At 40.3% G+C, this 20,482-nt stretch overlaps 1 long non-coding RNA gene across 1 annotated transcript; it reads left to right on the forward strand.

The window, feature by feature from the left end:
• The first annotated feature begins 2,523 nt into the window (after positions 1-2,523).
• On the forward strand, positions 2,524-19,860 carry LOC144334867 (uncharacterized). The gene is made up of 2 exons (XR_013405131.1): positions 2,524-2,818; positions 17,095-19,860. It is a non-coding gene; the product is annotated as an uncharacterized LOC144334867 (long non-coding RNA).
• Positions 19,861-20,482: the final 622 nt, after the last annotated feature.

The following is a 20,482-nucleotide window of genomic DNA, read 5'->3' on the forward strand; positions in this document are numbered from 1 at the left end:
GCTTATAATTGAGAATATATAAAGAATTATTTCAAGTCAATACTAAAATGTAAATAATCTAATTTAAAACGGGCAGAAGATTTGAATAGAAACTTTTTCAAAGAAGGTATATAAATGACCTATATATACAACAAAACTATGCTCAAGTCATTGGCTGTCAGGGAAATGAAAATCAAAACCATAATGAGGTTTTTGTGTGTGTGTGTCGTGTGTGACAAGGTCTCACTCTGTTGCCCAGTGTTGTTTAGGATTTGGAGAAACTGGAATCCTCTTATAATGTAAAATAGTGCAAACACTTTGGAAAACAGTTTGGTGTTTTCCCAAAAGGTTAAACATAGAGTTACCGTATGACCCAGCAATTCCACTCCTAGGTGTATCCCTAAGAGAAAGGAAAATGTAATTATGTCCACACAAAAACTTATGCACAGATGTTCGAGGTAGCATTATTCATAATAACCCAAAGTAGAAAACATTTACCAACTGAGGAATGACTAAAGAAAATGTGGTATATTCATGCAAAGGACATTATTCATCAATTTGAAAAAGTACTGATACATGCTACAACATGGGTGAATCTGAAAAATGTGCCATGTAGGGAAGCCAGTCACAAAAAGCACCATATTGTATAATTTTAAGTATATGAAATTTTCAGAATAGACGAATCTACTAAGACAAAATGTAGATTAATGTTTGCCTGAGGAAATGGAGATTGACCGGTAATAGATATAGGGTTTCTTTTTGAGGTGACAAAAATGTTCTAAAATTGATTGGGGTTATGGTTGCACAACTCAGTGAATATAATAAAATCAATTTAATTGTAATTTTAAGGATGAATTTTATATTATGTTAATTATAATTCAATGGAGCTTTTTAAAAAGGATACCATTTAGCTGTCAGGGCAAAATGAAGGCATTTTTATTAATGTAGGGATTCAGAGAGAATTCAGTTTGTGAATCTTATCTGAGAAAGATGCTCGAAGCTCTTAACCCAAATGTTAACTGGAGCAGAACAAATATGTCGAAATAGCAGTGGTTAATTAGCAAGCAGTGACGAGCACAGACTGTACAGCTAGTAGATGGTGATGATGAGACTGAGATTGAGGTGGAAAGGTTCATTGTGGATTTCTGAAGTGAAATATACCATATGATAAAAGAATCTTAATAGTGGCTTGACACAGAAACATACCTCTTCAACCAATCTCAAGATTTACAAATGTGCATGATGGAATAAGTGAGGGCTCCTCATCAGAGTTCTTGCATGGGGAAGAATAGAGAAGGGATAGAGTTCGAATGCTGCCTTTTGGTGGAGACAGAAACGTGTAATGAGGCATCTTAGTGAGTGGTCTGATAATTATTTAATTTTATGTTATTATAAAGAAATGGACTGTAAAGAATTTTTTTTTTTTTTTTTTTTTTTTTTTTTTAAGACAGAGTCTTGCTCTGTCTTGCCCAGGCTGGAGTGCAGTGGCATAATCTCTGTTCACTGCAGCCTCCCTCTCCTGGGTTCACATTATTCTCCTGCCTCAGCCTCCCAAGTAGCTGAGATTACAGGCACCCACCACCATGCCTGGCTAATTTTTGTATTTTTAGTAGAGATGGGGTTTCACCATGTTGGCCAGGCTGGTCTCAAACTCCTGAACTCAGGTGATCCACCTGGCTTGGCCTCCCAAAGTGATTGGATTACAGATGTGAGCCACTGGGCCCGGCCAAGAATGAAAATATTAACATTGGTGGAACTGAAAAGCAGAGTTAGATTCAAAATGTAAAGGAGGAGGGAAAAGAGCACAATGGACCCAGAAAAAATACGGAATGGGAGGAAAAAAAGGAAACAAAGCATAACTGTTGTTATAAAATACAGACCAACTAGGGTATCAGTTGTCACATTGCCTCAAGGCTTCTTCTGATTCCGGTTACCGTGCTGAATGCTTTATAACTTAATGCATTCAGCAAGTTTTACTGAGTATCGACCATCAGCCCTGTGCATTACGGCAGCCACAGGTCACCTGCAGCGTTTGAGTTCCAGAAATGTAAAGAGTCCAAACTGAGATAAGCTGTGAGTGTAAAATACACATTGGATCTGATTTAAAGAAATGTTAATATTGATTACATGTTAAAATGATAATATTTTAATATATATTACGTTAAATAAGATATGTTATTTAAAATAATTTGATTTTTTTTAAAAACTTGAAAAAATACTTTGTAGAAACCTTAAAATTACATATCTGGCCTGCGTTTTACTTTGGTTGAACAGTGTGAATTCAAACACTTTTCTGTGTGCCTGGACAGATAAGCTCCCTACATTTAGGTGTTTTATATTCTAAACAAAGGAAACAGACAAAAACAAAGGAAATTAACAAGCTAGACCATTTAAAATTCTAAGTTGTATGATGAGAGTAAATAGTGTGGTATGATAGAAAGGTATGGGGTTGGTGCTTCTTTGGATAGAAAAGTTAAGAAAAGGGGGTGTGACACTGAGTTGAAATGGGAAGGTTGCCGAAATCAGGCTGCTCTCCAGCTGTTCTGGATACCGACCTGAACCATTTGTACAAGAGACTTGAAGTTTCAGTTTCTCTGTGAAGCCGTCATAGGGAATCCCCAGGAGGCTCAGGGGTGGGCTAAGGGCAGCCTGCAGTGCTGTAACGACATCATGCTAGCACTTCAGGGCCAGCCTGAGGCAGGTCCCCGCACAACAGACACCTCTACCTGACACTGGAATGCTTCTGAGCCTACTGACGTTATGGCAGCTGAGTCAGGCAGAATGCAGCTCGTCCGCTGGTCACCTCGTGTGTCATGGTTAAACACACACTCTCCACTAGGTAAGTTAAGAGGTGTTTCTCAAAAGGAAAACAGCCATAACCATGAGTTTTGTTAAAAAAAAATGCTGGGGCCCTCGACTGTGCTTTCTAATGAGAGCCTGCCGCAGCCACAGAGACAGCATCCTATTCTACTAGAACTCTTTCCCTTGGGGTCTGCTTGGGCCAAGTGACAGGGCTGAGTGGCACTGCAGTCTGACCAGCTGGAGAGCTCTTTCTTACCCACGGAGACGCTCAAACCCTTCAGCCAGCCAGGCCAGAGCGCAGCCTGCAAATGTGGAATTGGCCACCTAGTAAATCCAGAGGCCCCCTTGTATCGGGCTACCTTCTCTGCGGCAGAAAGCACACAAGATTCTGACCTTGGCAGAGGATATTGGTGTGAGTCCCAGACCACAGGACTCCCAATAACTCACTCACTCTCCTCATGTGATTTAGATGCTCCCTCTTAACAAAAAACTTCAATTTTATCAGTGTAGGGCATCAACATGGGATGATGTAATCAAGGTCACACCAAGCTAAAGAGGCAACATATCCTTGAAAATTGTATGAGAAAAGCAAACTGCTATCCCAGCTAGGTGAAAGTCAATAGGTTATGGTGTTTTGGGGACTTGCAGTTGGGGAGAAAACAGGCTTACTAAGTCCACAGCACCAGTTTAAGAGGCTGTAGTGATGGGATCCAGCAAAGAAACACCACTGGAGGAGCCTAAGTGAGGCTGTTCCTTTTTGGAGGCAGCCCAGGCTAAGGGGTTACAAACACAGCTTCTCGCCACCTGAGTTGAGTTCACTAGTGAGGCTTCATTTAGACTTATTCCTGTATTTCAAGTTTTTGGTAATTTTATAAATGGTCTCTTTTCATTACATTTTATTTTCTAATGATTTGTTGCTAGTATATAGAAACACAGTAGATTTGCATATATTCATATTATAACCTTAACAGATTTGCTTATTAATTTGAGTAGACTCTAGATTATTTTGAACTTTCTGCATGGAGTAATCCACATACAGAATAATGACAATTCTATTTATTCCTTTTCAATTTTTATTTTCTTTTTATTTCTTTTTTATTTTCCTATGTCTCTTATTGTACTTGCTGGTATCTCCACTATAGAATTGAATAAAAATGGAAATAGCAGGCATTTTGATCTTGTTTCTGCTCTTACAGGAAAAGTTTTAAACCTTCTAATTATGTTTGCTTTAATTTTTGTTTTGCTTTTTAGATCTCCTGTATCTGATTAAGAAAGTTTCCTGCTATTTCTAGTTTGTTAAAAGTGCTTATCATTAATGAATGTTGATTTGATTTTGTTTTCTACATATTTTTTATGGCAGGAAGGCAGGGAAGTGCTGCATAGAGAAAGTCAGGGTCCATGGCAAGGGCTCCACCCTTGGACATGTGCCCACAGACCTAAGTGAGAACAGACACTCCTGTCTTCACAAAAGTTGCATTTTCCAAGACCACGCTCACCCACCATGCCACCCATTGTGTGCCCATAAAATCCCCAGACCCGAGCGGGCACAGACACAAGTGGCTGGATGTCAAGAGGAGCAGAACAACACACCGACAGACACCAGCACACACTGGCAGGCCATCAACGTCAGGACGACATAGAATTTGGTCAGGGACGGTTGGAGGAGAGTCTGGCCGCTGGGTGGCCCAACTCCAGGGGGATACCACCTTCCCACTCCATCACCCTTCTGGCTCCCCATCCACCTTACTGACAGCAGCCTCCACCACTCAGTAAAACCTTGCACTCATCCTCCAAGCTCACACGTGATCCAATTTTTCTTGTACACTAGGGCAAGAACCCAGGATATAGAAAGCCCTCTGTCTTTGCGATAAGGCAGAGGGTCTAATTGAGAAGATTAACATAAACCACCTGCAGACAGCAAAGCTGAAAGAGTGCAGTGTAACACACACACACTGGGGCTTCAGGAGCTGTAAACACTCAACCCTAGATGCTGCCATGGGGTCGAAGCCCACACTCCCCACGACCTACCTGTCTGCATGCTCCCCCTAGGGGTTTGAGCAGCAAGGGCACTGAAGAAGCAAGCCATACCCCTGTCACACACCCTGTGAGGAGGGGGTAAGGGAGCACTCCCATTTCCTCTGGAGAAAATCCTTTCGTTTATCAATGTGGCATCCCATTAACAGATACTACTTACAGCCTTGTATTTAAAGCGTATGTTCTGTAAGCCGGATATAACTAGGTACTTCTAAAAATCTCATTTGAAAATCTCCTAGTTTTACTTGGAGTATTCACTTTTCACTTAATATAATAGATGATCCTCTTTACAACTAATGAAATTAGTGATATATTTGGGGGTTAAATCTACCATCCTGCCCTGCCTGTTTTGCAGTCTCTGGGCACTGTAATCATCTTGGGGTAAAATGCAAATTGATTTCAAATAACATTGGAAGTTCCGATTAATTACCAGAGAAAAAGTTTGAGGACTTAAATAGGGTCAACACATTTTCTTCAGGTTCCCGAAATTAAAATGAGTCATTTAACGAAGAATATTAAAAGTTATTCTGCAGTTACCCACCTACTGCCAGTCATCTCTCTACCTGCCTTAGGTCATTATGTGAGGAAACACCAGAAAAATACCCCCCAAAGTTTTCCTAACAGAAGCCTCACCGATTACTGCCCCGACATAACGTGTGTGTGTGTGTATGCACACATATACTTCCATGCTTCTTAATCATGTAGAAAACAGACTGTCTTCTTTACTGATGAAAACAAGTATTCTATACTGCAGGGTTCCAAACATGCTGCACATTGGAATCAAATGACAAGCTCCTTAAAAAGACAGATTCTAGGTTCAGTTTGGCTCAATCAGCCTGGAGTAAATCTGGTTCCCAGGTGATTCTGACAAGTCCTCTGCTTTGGAGAAGCCTGCCTTCAGGGACTCTGCAGTGGATTTCAGTGTTTATGGTAACATAAAAGCACACTGTATGTGACTCACATAACTGGAATCACAGTCAAGCATTACCTTGACCACATGAGTTGCAAGCTGACTCTAAAGAGATATGCATTTTCCTAAAATTTACTTATATGTGAGGCAATGATATATGTATAACCTAGGCATGGCTGGCATTGGCGAATGAGCAAAATGAAACCAGCTATTCAAATCCGAAAAGATCAGAACAATCTAATCAGAATTAATTAGATTTGCACCTATGCATTACATGGACATGAAGTAGACGTCGTAAACCGTTCTTGGATTGCTTGTGTGGGGGCCATGAGGAGGATGTTTATTTTCCATGTGGGCTAAAGCACAGCCCTGTTTTGCCCACCAGAAGGAATACACTTGGTTTGGAAAGACGGAGCTACAGCAAGGTCTCCCTGAAGACTCACCATCACGTGGCTGACTGAATGTGTCCCTTCTGCCAATGGACTCCTCCCTTCTCCATTGTCTGAGAAGGAAAAAGAAAGTGATTTGGTTTTTGCTATGGGACTATTTTCAAGTACTGCTTTTGAAAGAGCAATTAAAAATGAATTGTGGGCAGTATTTGAAAGACGGTGCTTCATTTCTAAAGCTATTGAGATAAAGGTTAAATTAAGCCTACAAGAGTTCTCTCAAAAGTAATTTTGGATAAGAAAGTACTGTGCAAATTATAGTCATGAGAGACCTTGCCTAAACTAAATACAACTGTCTGTTGTGGAGCAATTGGGCTGAACCTGTTTTAAGGCTATTCTTGACATTTAAAATGCCAATCAGAATAGATTGCAATTCAGAAGAATTGCAAGATATGTCAAGTTCACACAGCAAGTTAGTATGTTGTACAGCAATAGAGGTCAAAATGTTCTATCCAGATCTTTACACTATTTTCCAAATTCAGACTCTTCTTATCCTATTCTCTGCCCCAGGAGGCTAGGCCAATGTCTGTGGGATTCCCATGAATTTCCCAGTGGGGACCTCTGGCAAGAGATTGTAGGGAGAGCGGAGAGAGGTCAGGTCCTTCTCTGGTGTTCACAAAGTGAGGTAACCTTTGGAGGGCTGGATTCCTCTGCTGACCACCACTGTTCCTCAAACTCTCATTTCAGTTTCTGAACCAGCTCTTCCTTGAGTCCTGTTAGATCTAAGGGTGGTCATAGCTCTCATGCTGCTGTGATGATTGCCTTTATGAATCAACTTGATTGGGCCACAGGATGCCCAGATAGTTGCTTAAACATGATTTCTGGCTGTGTCTGTGAGGGTGTCCCTGGAAGAGATTTGTGTTTTAATTGGTGGAAAGAGTGAAGCAGATGGCCCTCCCCAATCTGCATAGGTATCACCAATCCGTTGAGGGTGTGAATAGAACAAAAAGGCAGAGGATGGTTGAATTCACTCTGCCTGACTGCTTGAACTGGTATATTGATCTTGTCCTGCACTCAGCTGGTTCTCAGGCCTTCAGACCTGGACTGGGATCCATACCATCTGCTCTGAGGCTCTCAGGCCTTCAAACTACACCATCAGCTTTCCTGGGTCTCCAGCTTGCAGATGGTAGATCATGGAACTTCTCAGCCATCGTAGTCAAGTAAGCCAATATATTAAACTTATATAGATAAATGTCCATATTTATATACAATACAGCTGCACTATCTGTGAGGCAACCCTGCAATCTTCTTGCATACATCAAAGGCTCTCTTTAGGAATAAATCCTCCTTAACTAATTCTAATTCGGCACCTGACTAATATGCTTCGGCATGTTCTCTTTTATCAATAGGTATAAACAATTAGAAACAGAAATAGAGCCGGGCATGGTGGCTCACACCTGTAATCCCAGAACTTTCGGAGGCTGAGGCGGATGGATCACGAGGTCAGGGGTTCGAGATCAGCCTGACCAACATGGTGAAACCCTATCTCTACTAAAAATGCAAACATTAGCCAAGTGTAGTGGCGCACCTGTAATCCTAGCTATTCGGGAGGCTGAGGCAGCAGAAACACTTGAATCCAGGAGGCAGAGGTTGCAGTGAGCCGAGATTGCTCCACTGCACTCCAGCCTGGCAACAGAGTGAGACTCTGTCTTTAAAAAAACCAAAAACAATATAAAAAAACAAAAACAAACAAAAAAACAGAAATAAGTCACAAGAAATAGAAATGAATTATGAAAATAGAAATTAGAAATGAATGACAAGAGAAGAAAATAATTCAATGAAATGTAAAGAGAACAAAAAATATACAAAGCCTTGGGATAGCCCCTCTTTTCTTTTCTCAGAGTAAAAACTCTGTCCTCCTCAAAACCACGATTATGATTAGCCTGCAGGTACAGTCCCTGGCAGAAGCCATTTGTACCGGCAGCAGTGGCCCTGCTTGGCTGGGTCAGAGGACACTGAATGAATGGCAGGCCTTTGTCAAACTCTTAATTTCCACACACTCAGTGTTTCTGTTTAACTATTTATCTGTTTGTAACTCATTATCCACATCATACAAAAATACATTCTCATCCTCAAATATTCCAGCAATTTCAGAGTATGTAAATAAACATTAAAAGGTTCAGATGGCCTCCCATTCTCATATTTTCTTCTTTTTCACCATACTTTCCAAAGATGATTTTGGCAAATAGATCTGTCTTTTGTTTATTTTGTAGTGCTCTTATACAAATAGTTAATAAATATATACACTCCATTTATTTTTATTTTTGAGATGGAGTCTCCCTCTGTTGCCCAGGCTGGAGTGTCGTGGTGTCATCTGGGCTCACCACAAACTGCCTCCTGGGTTCAAGCAATTCTCCTGCCTCGGCCTCTCAATAGCTGGGATTACAAGCATGTGCCACCACCTCGCCCAACTAATTTTTGTATTTTTAGTAGAGATGGGGTTTCACCACGTTGGCCAGCCTGGTCTCGAACTCCTGACCTCAGGTGATCTGCCCACCTTGACCTCCCAAACTGCTGGGATTACAGGCATGAACCACTGTCCCTGGCCTAAATATATACATGTTAAATTAAAAATTGGAATATGGTATGCATACATTTTTAGAAAACTAGCTTTTCATTGCACAGAGCTTGCTTCTCATCAGTGAGTGTGTTCAGAATACATCAGTGTGTGTATTCTCTGCCACTTTTGGGAGATCACATAATATTCCATTAAAAAGATGCTCTTCAATGTAGTTGTCACTAATGGACATTTTTATTGATTTTTCATTTTTTTCTCAATGCCCCTCTGAATATTTTTGTACATAATATTTATGTAACAGTTTTATTGATATATAATTCATATAACATATAAATTGCCCACTTAAGTTGTTAATTCAATAGTTTTTAGGATATCTACAGGTTTGCAACCATTACCATGATCAATTTTCAAATGTTTTCATCATTCTGAAGAGAAACTTAGTAACCTATTAGCAGTTACTCCTCATTTTCCTCAACCCTTCTCCTTGGTGCTAAGTGGCCATTAATAGATTTGCCTATTCTGGATATTTTTTATATATTGAATCATACCATATATAGCTTGTGTTTATTATTTTTTTGGCTTGCATCCTTTTACTTAGCATTATGTTTTCAAGGTTCATCCACATTGTAGCATGTATCAGTATGTCATTTCTTTTTATTGTTGAATAATATTTAATTATATAAATATGCCACCTTTTACCAATTCATTCATTGATGGAAATTTGGGTTGCTTCTAATTTTTGACTAATAAGAGTAATGCTGCTATGAACATTCATGCACAAGTGTTTGTGAGGGCATATATCTTCAAATTTTTTTGTATTTGGGTGTAAACCTAAGAGTAGAATTTCTAGGTCATTTGGTAACGCTATGTGTAACTGTTTGAGGAAATGCCAAACTGTGTTCCAAAGTGACTGCACAGTTTTATATTCCCATCACCAATGTATGAGAATTCCAACTTCTTCACATCCTCTCAACACTTTCAATTTTCTGGGTTTTTGTGTGTGTGTGTGTGTGTGTGTTTTTTTTTAATAGCCTAGTAGGAGTGAGGTGGTATGGAACTGTGTTTCTGATTTGCTTTTGTCTGATGACTAATGATGTTGAGCATCTTTTGATGGGTTTATTGGCCCATTGTATATTTTCTTTAAAGAAATATCTATTTAAATTATTTGCCCCATTTTAATTGGGTTATATGTCCTTATATTATTAAGTTGTACGTGATTTTTATAGTTTCCAAGTAAGTCTACAAGATTATCTACATCCTAAGTCCATAAAACAGGTCTTGACAAATTTGTAAAGATTAAAATCATACTGAGTATCTTTTCTGACCACAAGGGACTATAATTAGACATCAATAGTAAAAGGAAAACTGAAAAAAGCACAAATATGTGGAAAGTAACACACTCTTAAATAATGGGTTGAGGAAGAGGTCACAAGGAAAATTAGAAAATATCTCGAACCAAATGAACACGTTTGTTTAACATACGAATTCTGCTTCAGTGTTACATTGAAGGGAAATGTTTACCCTTTCAGATTGTTTTTCCAGAAAATAGGTAGGCATTCAAAATTCAAACACAAAATATAAATGTTGTCTGTGAGATTACATAAAGATGTGTTTGCTTAAGTTTCATATGCAAAAATAAAGAGGGTTAAAAGATTATGTACTCTTTTATAATGTTCTAATAATATAATGTTCAGAATAACATAATCTTAACATTGGAAGGAATTTGGGGTCATATTATTAAACTTCTAAGCCAATTTTAGAATATTTCTCCATAAATTCTGATAATTATGCAACTGATTACATTGCTTCATGAGAAACTAAATCGTTTTTGAATGTTTAATATTTAAAAGATTATTTTTTTATTTGGAAATTTGTTATTTGCCTGTCTGATTCTATTTATTTGTGTTAATTCTGTCTCTGTAATTGCATAGGGAAGGTTTAAACCTGTTCAGTTATGGGAACATTTCAAATGTTTGAAGGCAGACTCTGCACGTCTCTGCCCCAACCACCGCTTCTTTTTGAGTACACCCAGATCCCTTATTCATATAATGTCCACATATTTTTGTCTTAGTGGCAAAACACTCCTTCTGTAACTGTCCAGTTTGCCAATATTGTCTTAGCCTTTCCTTCTTTCATTTTTAAAATCGACTAACAGAGGCTTCCATTTACTATCAACGTTTAATATTCTGTGCCTCCAAAATGCAGTGAGTTAGAATCGTGTGTTGTTTTTCTAGCACAAAAGTAAAACATCTCCAAGTGACAGTATTTGCATTAACTTGCTTGGAAGTGCTCTCTTTCACTCTGAGGTTTACAAAATCTGAGATGTTGGAAGGAGATTAGAGCTCATCAAATCCAGTTTCTCATTTCATCCACAAGGAAGCCCCGGCCCCGGAAGACTCGTGGTCAGTCTCAGTGCACACAGCTGGGTCGCTGCAGATGACTGCAGGCCGGTTTCCCCCAGTATTTTGAGCCACGCACAGTACAGACAAATCCAGCGTCTTTGCAAACACAAATGTGATGTACCAGTTTTATTTCTTCAATTGATTGATGCAGTAACAGTGTGCTAAAAGCTAGACTCAAGCCACATGATTGATCCCCTTATAATGCTCAGTGATTTCCTCGTGGATTTCTTCCAAGAAATTTGGCGCACAGCATGATACTGCATTAATCCTCTAGAGCATCTGTGACTATAAATCATCAGAGGTTATGGCGCTCAGTTTATATCCAAAAGCCCATTATAAAGAGACAGAAAATGTGCAATAAATTACTGACATAATTAAACTGTTAAAAAATATCTATTGACATAGGATGGACATAATGAAAAAAACATGGAAAAATTAAGAAAATTAAGTATTTTGTTTCATAGTAGGATAACTGATTTTTTATTTCCTTGAATGTTTTTGTATTGCTATATATGAACTATAAGCAAATTAGATAGAAAAAAATGAAAGCTAAATTGAATATCCTATTTACTAGAAATTTCCCAGAGGCCACATTAATTTTACATCCAATTGCCACTTATGTCTTCCCCCGTGTTCCTTCCGTACCCAAACTCCTGCTGTTCGCCACTGAGGTAAGCACCCTCCTAAAATTTATGTTTATCATTCTGATGCTTTCGCAAAATACTATTTTAGCATTTCTAAAAACCTTTTTAAAGGTTCTTATGACAATTAATTTGCTTAACTTTATCAAAATGACATCCTGCTATATTTAGCCTTCGGAAATGTGCTCCATTTTATTACCATATATTGCTAAGACTGACCCATACGGTTCTGTGTGGCTGGCTGCCGTGTTGACTACTGCATAGTATTTCATGTGTGACTGTGCCACAGTTAATTTATCCATTCTTCCACTAACAGGCGTTTTGGTTGTTTCCAAGGTATTTCCAACAAAAACAGTGCTGTTTTGAACTAATACATCATTCCTAATGCACACTTGCAACATTCTTGGGAATGTTCCTGGGAAGAGAATTTCCTAGTCATAATAAGATATGCAAATATTCCACTTTACCATATAATGCTACATTATTTACTAAAGTAGTTACATTAATTTACATTTCTATCTATGCACAATATATACAAGATTATTGATTCATATCATCTCCAAATCTTGGTATTGATGGTTTTCTCAAGTAATGGCAATTTAATAGATGTAAAATATTATTTCATCGTAGCTTCATTTGCACTGCTTGTTAGAGGTTAAATTTAAATATATCTTTCATATATTTATTGGCCATGTATGTCTTTCTCCTTATGAAATGCCATTTTTGTCTTTGGGAGCCATTTTGTCTTTACACTTTCTTTCTTTATTTCTAGGGTTTTTAAAATCATGTTATTTTATTGCTTAATTTGCTGCATGACAAATTACTACAAACTCAGCAGCTTAGAACATCACAAATGTCTCATCTGAGTTTCTGTGGGTCAGAATCCTGCAGGGCACGGTTGGGTTCCCTGTTCAGGTTCTCACAGGCTGAAATCAAAGCGTCAGCAGAGTTTGGAAGGAGTTATTCGCAGTTCCAATTTTTAAATTAAAATGTAAATATTTTAGCTCAAGTATTTTTACAGATACAGTACTACGATGTGCCTTCCCTCAGAATATATTTTATTGACAAATATCTTACAAGATAAACTTATCAAACTGTCTCTATACAATTTTGGGAGGATTTTGCCAAATTTAGATGCTGTAAAATTGTCAAACCATTTTCTTTGAGTGTTTTTTGTAGATGTTCTTGTGTTTTAAGATTTTTCACTCATTTGGAATAAAATACAAAACTAAATTTGAAAGACTCATTTATAAAAATTAATTATCATTGTTGATTACTTGGATTACTTCATAAAATTGTTACTTCAAAGGTTCAATGATTTAAAATGAGATTTGTGTTGAGTGAAGAAGACAAATAAATCACATTCCATTATGCTATTTTTAACTTAATTGTCAGCTTCTTCACACATTTTGTTGTTCAGCTTCTGAGCTGTGGATATATAAAATATTTGTAAATTTTGTGAACTACATTTTTATTCCAATTGGCAGAACATTGCAATTTATTTGGAACAAATTATGAATTTTATGTCTACAGTCACTGTCTAGTATATTTCTGCTGAAAAATTTAACTCAACAAATTGTTTTATTCATGAACGTTGGCACCAACAAAATTTTATTATTATCACAGATACAAATACTTGCATATTCATGGTTGAACTTTTTAACTAAAATCCTGATAACATTCACATAATATCAGATGTTTCACCTTTAACAAAATAAACTTCCAAAGGCCTACTTTGATTCCATAGATTAAATGATAAAACCAGTATTGGAATGAAATATGTGATCTATTTGAGGAATCCAATTCACTGATAGAAATCTGGCATTATTCAATTGTTGACCATGTTCTTCTGCTAACAGAAGACAAAACATAGTTGGACATGATGGCTCACACGTGTTATCCCAGGACTTTGGGAGGCCGAGGTGGGTGGATCACCTGAGGTCAGGAGTTCAAGACCAGCCTGGCGAACATGGTGAAACCCCGTTTCTTCTAAAAATGCAAAAAATTAGCCGGGCGTCATGGCACACACCTGTTATCCCCGCTACTTGGGAGGCTGAGGCAGGAGGATCGCTTTAACTCGGGAGGCAGAGGTTGCAGTGAGCTGATATCGTGCCATTGCACTCCAGCTTGAGCAACAAGAGCGAAACTCCATCTCAGAAAAGAAAAAAAAAAAAAGACAAAACATTTACAGCTATAGCTTCACTTTTTATAGAGGCTATGAAAATTTGAACATGAAAGTGAAAACAGCTATTTGATCTAAATGAAAAGTCTTCCCTCATAGCATGCTTTATTAACACATTTCTGAAGATGTATTCAATTTTCACTTTCAGGTATGGTCTTCTTATAGTAACTCTTAACCTTTAAATTATTTATGTCTTCTGATTCCCATGTTGTCACTTCTCATGTCCATGTGTTCACCATGAACCCCATGGCAGGAGGTCTGTGCCACTGAATGTTATGTGCAAGGTAATTAACTATCCATCATCAATCTTCTTGAGGAATAGAATTTCTATATGTATTTTTTAATTGAACGTAAAAGTTTGGAGTTGTTAGCTCATTGCTGCAAAACAAAGTACTTAATTGCAAAAGGAGATAGTGTTGCCAAACAATATAATAAATAATTAGAGGTTTACCCTACATAAGATGAGAAGAATGCCATAAAAAAGCGTGTTCAGGCTATTTACACTCTAGAAAAGAATTGGTTTGCTTCCATTTCCCATGCATATTTCACATACACCTGACCCTTAATTTCCCATGTTTAATGACTGTCCTCACTAGGAAGCAGCCTGGTGTACCAACTAGCTGGTACACCAAATGTGTGGCAAAAGTGGCAGGGCCAAGCATGTCCCCACCATCAGGAGAAGTTATCTGTCCCTGTTTGTGTCTCGGCACACACAGTTAATCAGCTAACCCTGCATGCATGCTGTTCCTCTAGGGGAGGTGTTAGCCATTTCCTCTCTGGGAAAGACTGTAAAAAGGCAGTTTATCACAGGTCGTCTCTCAGACTTAAACACACATTATAATGAGATTTCTGTTTAATTGCACGCACTGTGAAATGAGACCATGAAACAAGCCGGAAATACAAAAGAGAGGTTTACCAAATTCATCCTGGATAAGCAGAATTCAACCATTAATAGTATTTCAATAACAAATAATCCACAAGGTAAGTTAATTGGAATGTGACACCAGACGGCAGGGAAACTGGGACTATCCTGGGCAAGTCAGAACACACAATTACTCTTTTGAAAGTTGATTGTTGATTTTCTATTACAGCTTTTTATTTTCACAATTTTACCTCCTTCTTTTTGCTTTGAGTTTACTTTGCTTTTCATTACTAATTAGTTTAGTCATTTTGCCCATCAATTTTTAGCTTTACTACTCCTTACTATAAATACTTAAGGCTGTAAATGTCACCTAAAGCACTGCTTGTACTGTCTCCCACAAGTTGTCATTAACCCAGCGAGTGTTGATAAACTCGGTTTGGTAGTCGTTTGGACAATGCCTCTCCCCACAAGTATCCATGGCCTGATAATGCCTGGAGTGAACAGTCACATTAGTGATGATTTCTCAGCTTGGAGGGAATAGTAATACAGGGGTAGGCAATGAATTAACTGGAATCCAGACAGAGGGAATGGGACATTTAATGTTCTCATTAAATATAAAAGTTTATTAAAAATTGCTCACATTGAAAAACACTGACATGTTATACCCACCCCCTGCAAACACACACAAGACATACACAATCCAGACACAATCATGTTACTAGTGTCAGCTCAAAATTATTAAGCAAATACTGACATGTAGGTAAGTTCCAGAAAATAGCAGAGGCTAGAAAACATTTATAAAGCTCTTAGTTGTCATGGTAACAGATCAACTCTGGTATCTGAAATTGCAGAAATCAGAAATTAAACATTTGTGTGACATTGCTTTTCTATAGTTTTCCAAGGGATAAGAGAGAAACTTTCCCAATTAGGTTGTTCCAGGGTCTTCTTGAGTTTGGCAGATGGCTGTTGTAAAGACATTAATCGAGGTTGTAGGACAAGGGATCAGAGGGTATCTCCATTCCCAAACGAAGCGAGCAAGTCTAAAGGCAGAGACTGACTTCGGCTTAGGCAGCCTGCAGAGCTGGTGCTGAGTGAGCCGTAGCACAAGGAAGCTGAAGGCAATGCTGTTGTGTGATTCCTCTCTCATGTGTTGCTCACAAGCTGCAGATGCATCCCATGGGTGCGGCTGCCTGCTGTGCCCCTCCCTTTGCTCTCTGGGACTGTGGCTTTGCTAATGGAACAGTCAGGATGCTTTTTCTTCCTTTTTTCCTGTCTGGATCTTTGTCAGCATCTTCATCTTCTGAGCAATGAGGCTGCTGCTAGGTGGCTCCAGAGACACCACCTCCTCTGGGCATAAAGAAGAAAGTTTGAAGTTCTAGCAACTTTTTATAGAGTATTCGTTTAGTGTGCTTTTGTATGAAAATACCATTGTATTTTCAACGGTATTTTGGACATACAGGATAAATTTGGTAAACCTCTTTCCTGATTGCAGATGTATGAGAAAAAGAAATTCAGTTGTCTTTTTAGCTCATTAAGTTTGGAGGCAGTTATACAACATTGATAATTAGCACAACCCTCAGGTGGCACTTGGAAACCTCTGGGTACCTGGGACACCATGTGCAGGGAGCCAGCCCAGTTGTCAGTCTCTCTAGGGACATTGCTCCTCCATCGTTACTCTGCAGCTCCTGGATAGGCAGAAAGTGGAGGCACTGGGTGAAGGCACCCACTGAGAAACACCAAGCCTCCCCAGGCCATGCAGGCAGAAACAGGGCCTTGATCCTGAAGCTCCCGATTTCTTCAAGCCTTCCTTGATGTTTCTGTTACTTCTTGGATTCAGGGTTCTGCCCCAGAGAGTGGTGTCAGGGACACAAGTATCTGCTGTGTGCTCCATGTCAAATATCATCCACTTTCCTCTTCCTCATTCACATCAAATCCTGCATTCCCCTACCCAGTGCACATCCAGCACATATCGCTCCAATGTGAAAGCTTTGTTTCGGGTATGCGAAGGCAGAGTTTGGACATACAGAATTCTTTTTTACTTCCAATCCTGCTTGATTTTTAATTCACTGTCCTGCTAGACACTCAAAATTCTCCACCTCTCAAGCTTGGGGAATGGCTCTGTTATTCTCTGTGGTATCTGCTTTTCCCAAATGAAGCCCATGGTTCAATTGGTGGGAACCCGCCTCAGGAAAATAATATTCACAGGACATGAAAACACAGCTGACACATTTCAGAAAGCGTACTTCCTGCTACACCAATATCTACTTTCTTTTGAGAGTTGGGGACTAATGTTTTATTATTTTAACTCATTGAAACAGAGGAACTGCGAGGCTCACCAAACCAAAAAGATCACCTAACACAGCTCCCTGGAACAGCGGAGACAAGAATCCTGGTGCTCAGAGTGACACGTCTCCCAGTGGTCTGCATGGACGCTGCTGAAGCCACATTGTCACAACCCTCAGGTATAGCTCACAGACACCATGGTATCGTGTGGACTCCGACCCTCAGAGTGGAGCAAGACACCTTTGGCGCTGTCCTTGTTCTGGGGAGAACTGGCTCTCATGGGATCTCTGTAACTTCCTTTCCTGCCTGAGGCAGAACTGGAGATGACAGGCCCTCCCTCTTCACATGCTCTCCAGCGCCTCCCGGATTGTTGCACCATGACCTCTGAACTCCTGTCATTAACAAACGCCCCCATGCTCCCAACCCCTCCCAGGCTTCACCTCCTGGCCTTCACGGGTTCCAACTCTCCTCTGAGGACCCACCTCCCTGCAGCCTTCTCAGGCAGAAGCTGGCCTGACCTCTCTTCCCACCTCGTTCCAGGAGTGGACACGAGGTTGAGTGTAATTTTTTTCCAATTTCTTCCCCACCCTCAAACAATGCTGCTTCAGGTTTGGGCCACCCTTGTCTTCACTTCCTCCCTGCTTTTCTCCTGGACACTCCCTGGGCACCATGTCACCTGGCATGAATATTGGTGGGCAGCAAGCACAGAACCCTTCGCTTCTTGGTCCCCTGGCTGCCAACCACAGGGATCTCCTCTTGGCTGCAGGCTCCCACAGCCAAGCCTGGTGCTGCCCTGTGGGCGGCCTGTGAAGCCAAAGAAGCCGTGTGGCTGGGTGGAGGGAGCACGTGTGAAATGTGAGGGGGAGAGGGGGCAGGGCTGCAGGGGATATGCCATTGCGGAATTTCCAGCAAGTCCACGACAGGATTGGGTGTACATTGTAAGCAGTAACCCTGGCTTCTCTGTGGGAACTGAATTATAGAGAGAGAAATGACAGAAGACAGACCACCTTGGAGTTTTTATTTTTTATTTTTTATTTTTTTGAGACAGAGTCTTGCTCTGTCGCCCAGGTTGGAGAGCAGTGGCGCGATCTCAGCTCACTGCAACCTCCGCCTTCTATGTTCAAGCAATTCGCTGCCTCAGCCTCCCCAGTAGGAGAAGCTGGGATTACAGGCACCCGCCACCACTCCTGGCTAATTTTGTATTTTTAGTAGAGACGGGTTTCACCGTCTTGGCCAGGCTGGTCTTGAACTCCTGACCTCATGATCCACCCACCTCAGCCTCCCAAAGTGCTGAAATTACAGGCGTGAGCCACCGCGCCCGGCCAGCTTGGAATTTTTGAAGAGCAGTCCCTGCAAGAGATGAGGGAGGCTCAGGAAAGACAGATCAGATTGCAGGAGCCCAGAGGTCAATGTTGATTTCTCCTTGACTACACCCTTCACAGCTACTCCATTTGCAAGCACTGTGGATTCCATTTCCTTATTTTTAGCTTTATTCAGGTATAATTGACAAATTTTAAAAATGTATATGTTTTGGCATACAACATAATGCTTTGATGTACACATGCATTGTGAAATGATGAAATCTGCCAATCAACAAAGCCATCCGCAATGCTCTATTCCTTGTCTCCTGCTGTAGCTCTGCCTGCAGGTCCTCAGGTCCAATGGTGATGCCTAGGGGGCATCAGTATTTCTCTGTGCCAAGGGGACTGGAGAATTGAGGCAGCTTTCTGCTTCCCAGCTCTGACCTGTGCATGTTGGCGTTTGGCTGCCTCTCACATCCCCTCTCTGTGGTGACCTCCGCATTACCCCAAACAGCTGCAGACAAAGCAGTAGCCCTGGCTCAGCTCCATGTGGCTGATTTGCTGGAGGGAGAAGCCATTAGGAGCCACTTAGGACAATGTTGAAGTGACAGCTTGGGGTGGGATATACAGACGTTTTTCCATTTAGCCTCTTCTCCTGCGGTTACAAGGGACTGTTCTGAATCGCACACAGCAGGGTCTGTACAGTCACCAATAAATGGAGCTGCAGGCAGCACATTGCAGAGCACTAGAGTTAGAATACATCCTAGAAAAGAGCTTTGCTTCCCAGAATCAGGGCTTCTTCAGCACCCGGGATCCACAAACACAGCCTGGAGGCTGCGTGTCACCAGGACACATAGCTGGGAGATGCTGACAAGACCACTGACGTTTTTGCCTTGAGGACATTTGTTCAACCCCAGGCTATAGGAGCAGCTGAGGAAACTGCCAGGTAAAACCTCCATGGTGAAAATGATCTTTCATCACCCCTGTTACTAACAGCCTCAGTGAAAGATGCTGTACCCTAAACCCCTCATTAAAAAAACAAAAACCTCACACTTGGACTCCCAAATGGTTGCTGCAGGCTTTGACCATCTACAGAATTTTAAAAAATATACATCAGGACTTGAAAAAGTCAAGCTGGTGGCTAATAAAAAATAAAACGTAGCAGTGTTCTGACAGGAGGCTGACAGTGTGTACTATGAGTGGGCTGCCTGACTCTCCACTTACGAGTCACACTCAGAACAAAACGATTAGTACAGATACAGAACTATAAAATGAAGTGCAGGCAGAGAACAGGCCTTGGAATTCAGTCTGTAAAGCACGTCTCTCTGCAGAGCCCTTATTCCCACACAGTGTTTACTAGAAACAAAAGCATGCTCAGGTAAAAGAAATGTTTTTTTTGAAACAAACAGAAAATGACTAGTAATGGATGGAAATAGGTGGAAAACATTTTTTCTTTGATCCTGTTCCCTCTGAGTTAGATAAAAATAATTTAAACACCAACATGTATATCTAATTTCCCCTTTGTAAATCCTAGAAATCTTTATTTTCTTTATATGAAGGCCGTACATCTTTTTTCATAAGTGATGGTCTGAAAATAGAAACCAGATAAGTATTGTGTGTAGCCTTGAAATGAATCTGATATTGAAGACAGACCAATGGTCAATCTTAGACAGGTCTTGAGAAGCCAATCCCTGTCCAACAGAGTTCACAGCTCTGTTCTATTCCTGGCTTAATCATTTCCAATTGGTGGAAGTTTGGACAAGTTGTGTAATCATTCCAACCCTCAGTTTCCTCCCCCGTAAAGTGAATGAGCACATAGCTCCTACTTCATGGAATGTTCTGAGGTTAACATTAGGTCACACGTGAGCTGTGCAAAACACATCTCTAAGCACATCATGCGCAGGCTTTTTGGTGTATCATCTTGGCTTAGCTAAAATACAGTCCCAGAACTGCCTTCCTATTATGTTTCTGGTTAAGGCAGGCTCCAAAGAATATTCCCTTGGGAGAACTGGAGGAAGCAGCCCATTGTGTAGCCTGCAGGCATCTTCTCCCAGGCATTCAATCAAACATGAACCTAAGTGCTGCTGTGAAGGGACTCCGCAAGTGCCATTACAATCTCTCA

Source organism: Macaca mulatta, chromosome 15, assembly GCF_049350105.2.
Source record: "Macaca mulatta isolate MMU2019108-1 chromosome 15, T2T-MMU8v2.0, whole genome shotgun sequence".
Classification (NCBI taxonomy): domain Eukaryota; kingdom Metazoa; phylum Chordata; class Mammalia; order Primates; family Cercopithecidae; genus Macaca; species Macaca mulatta.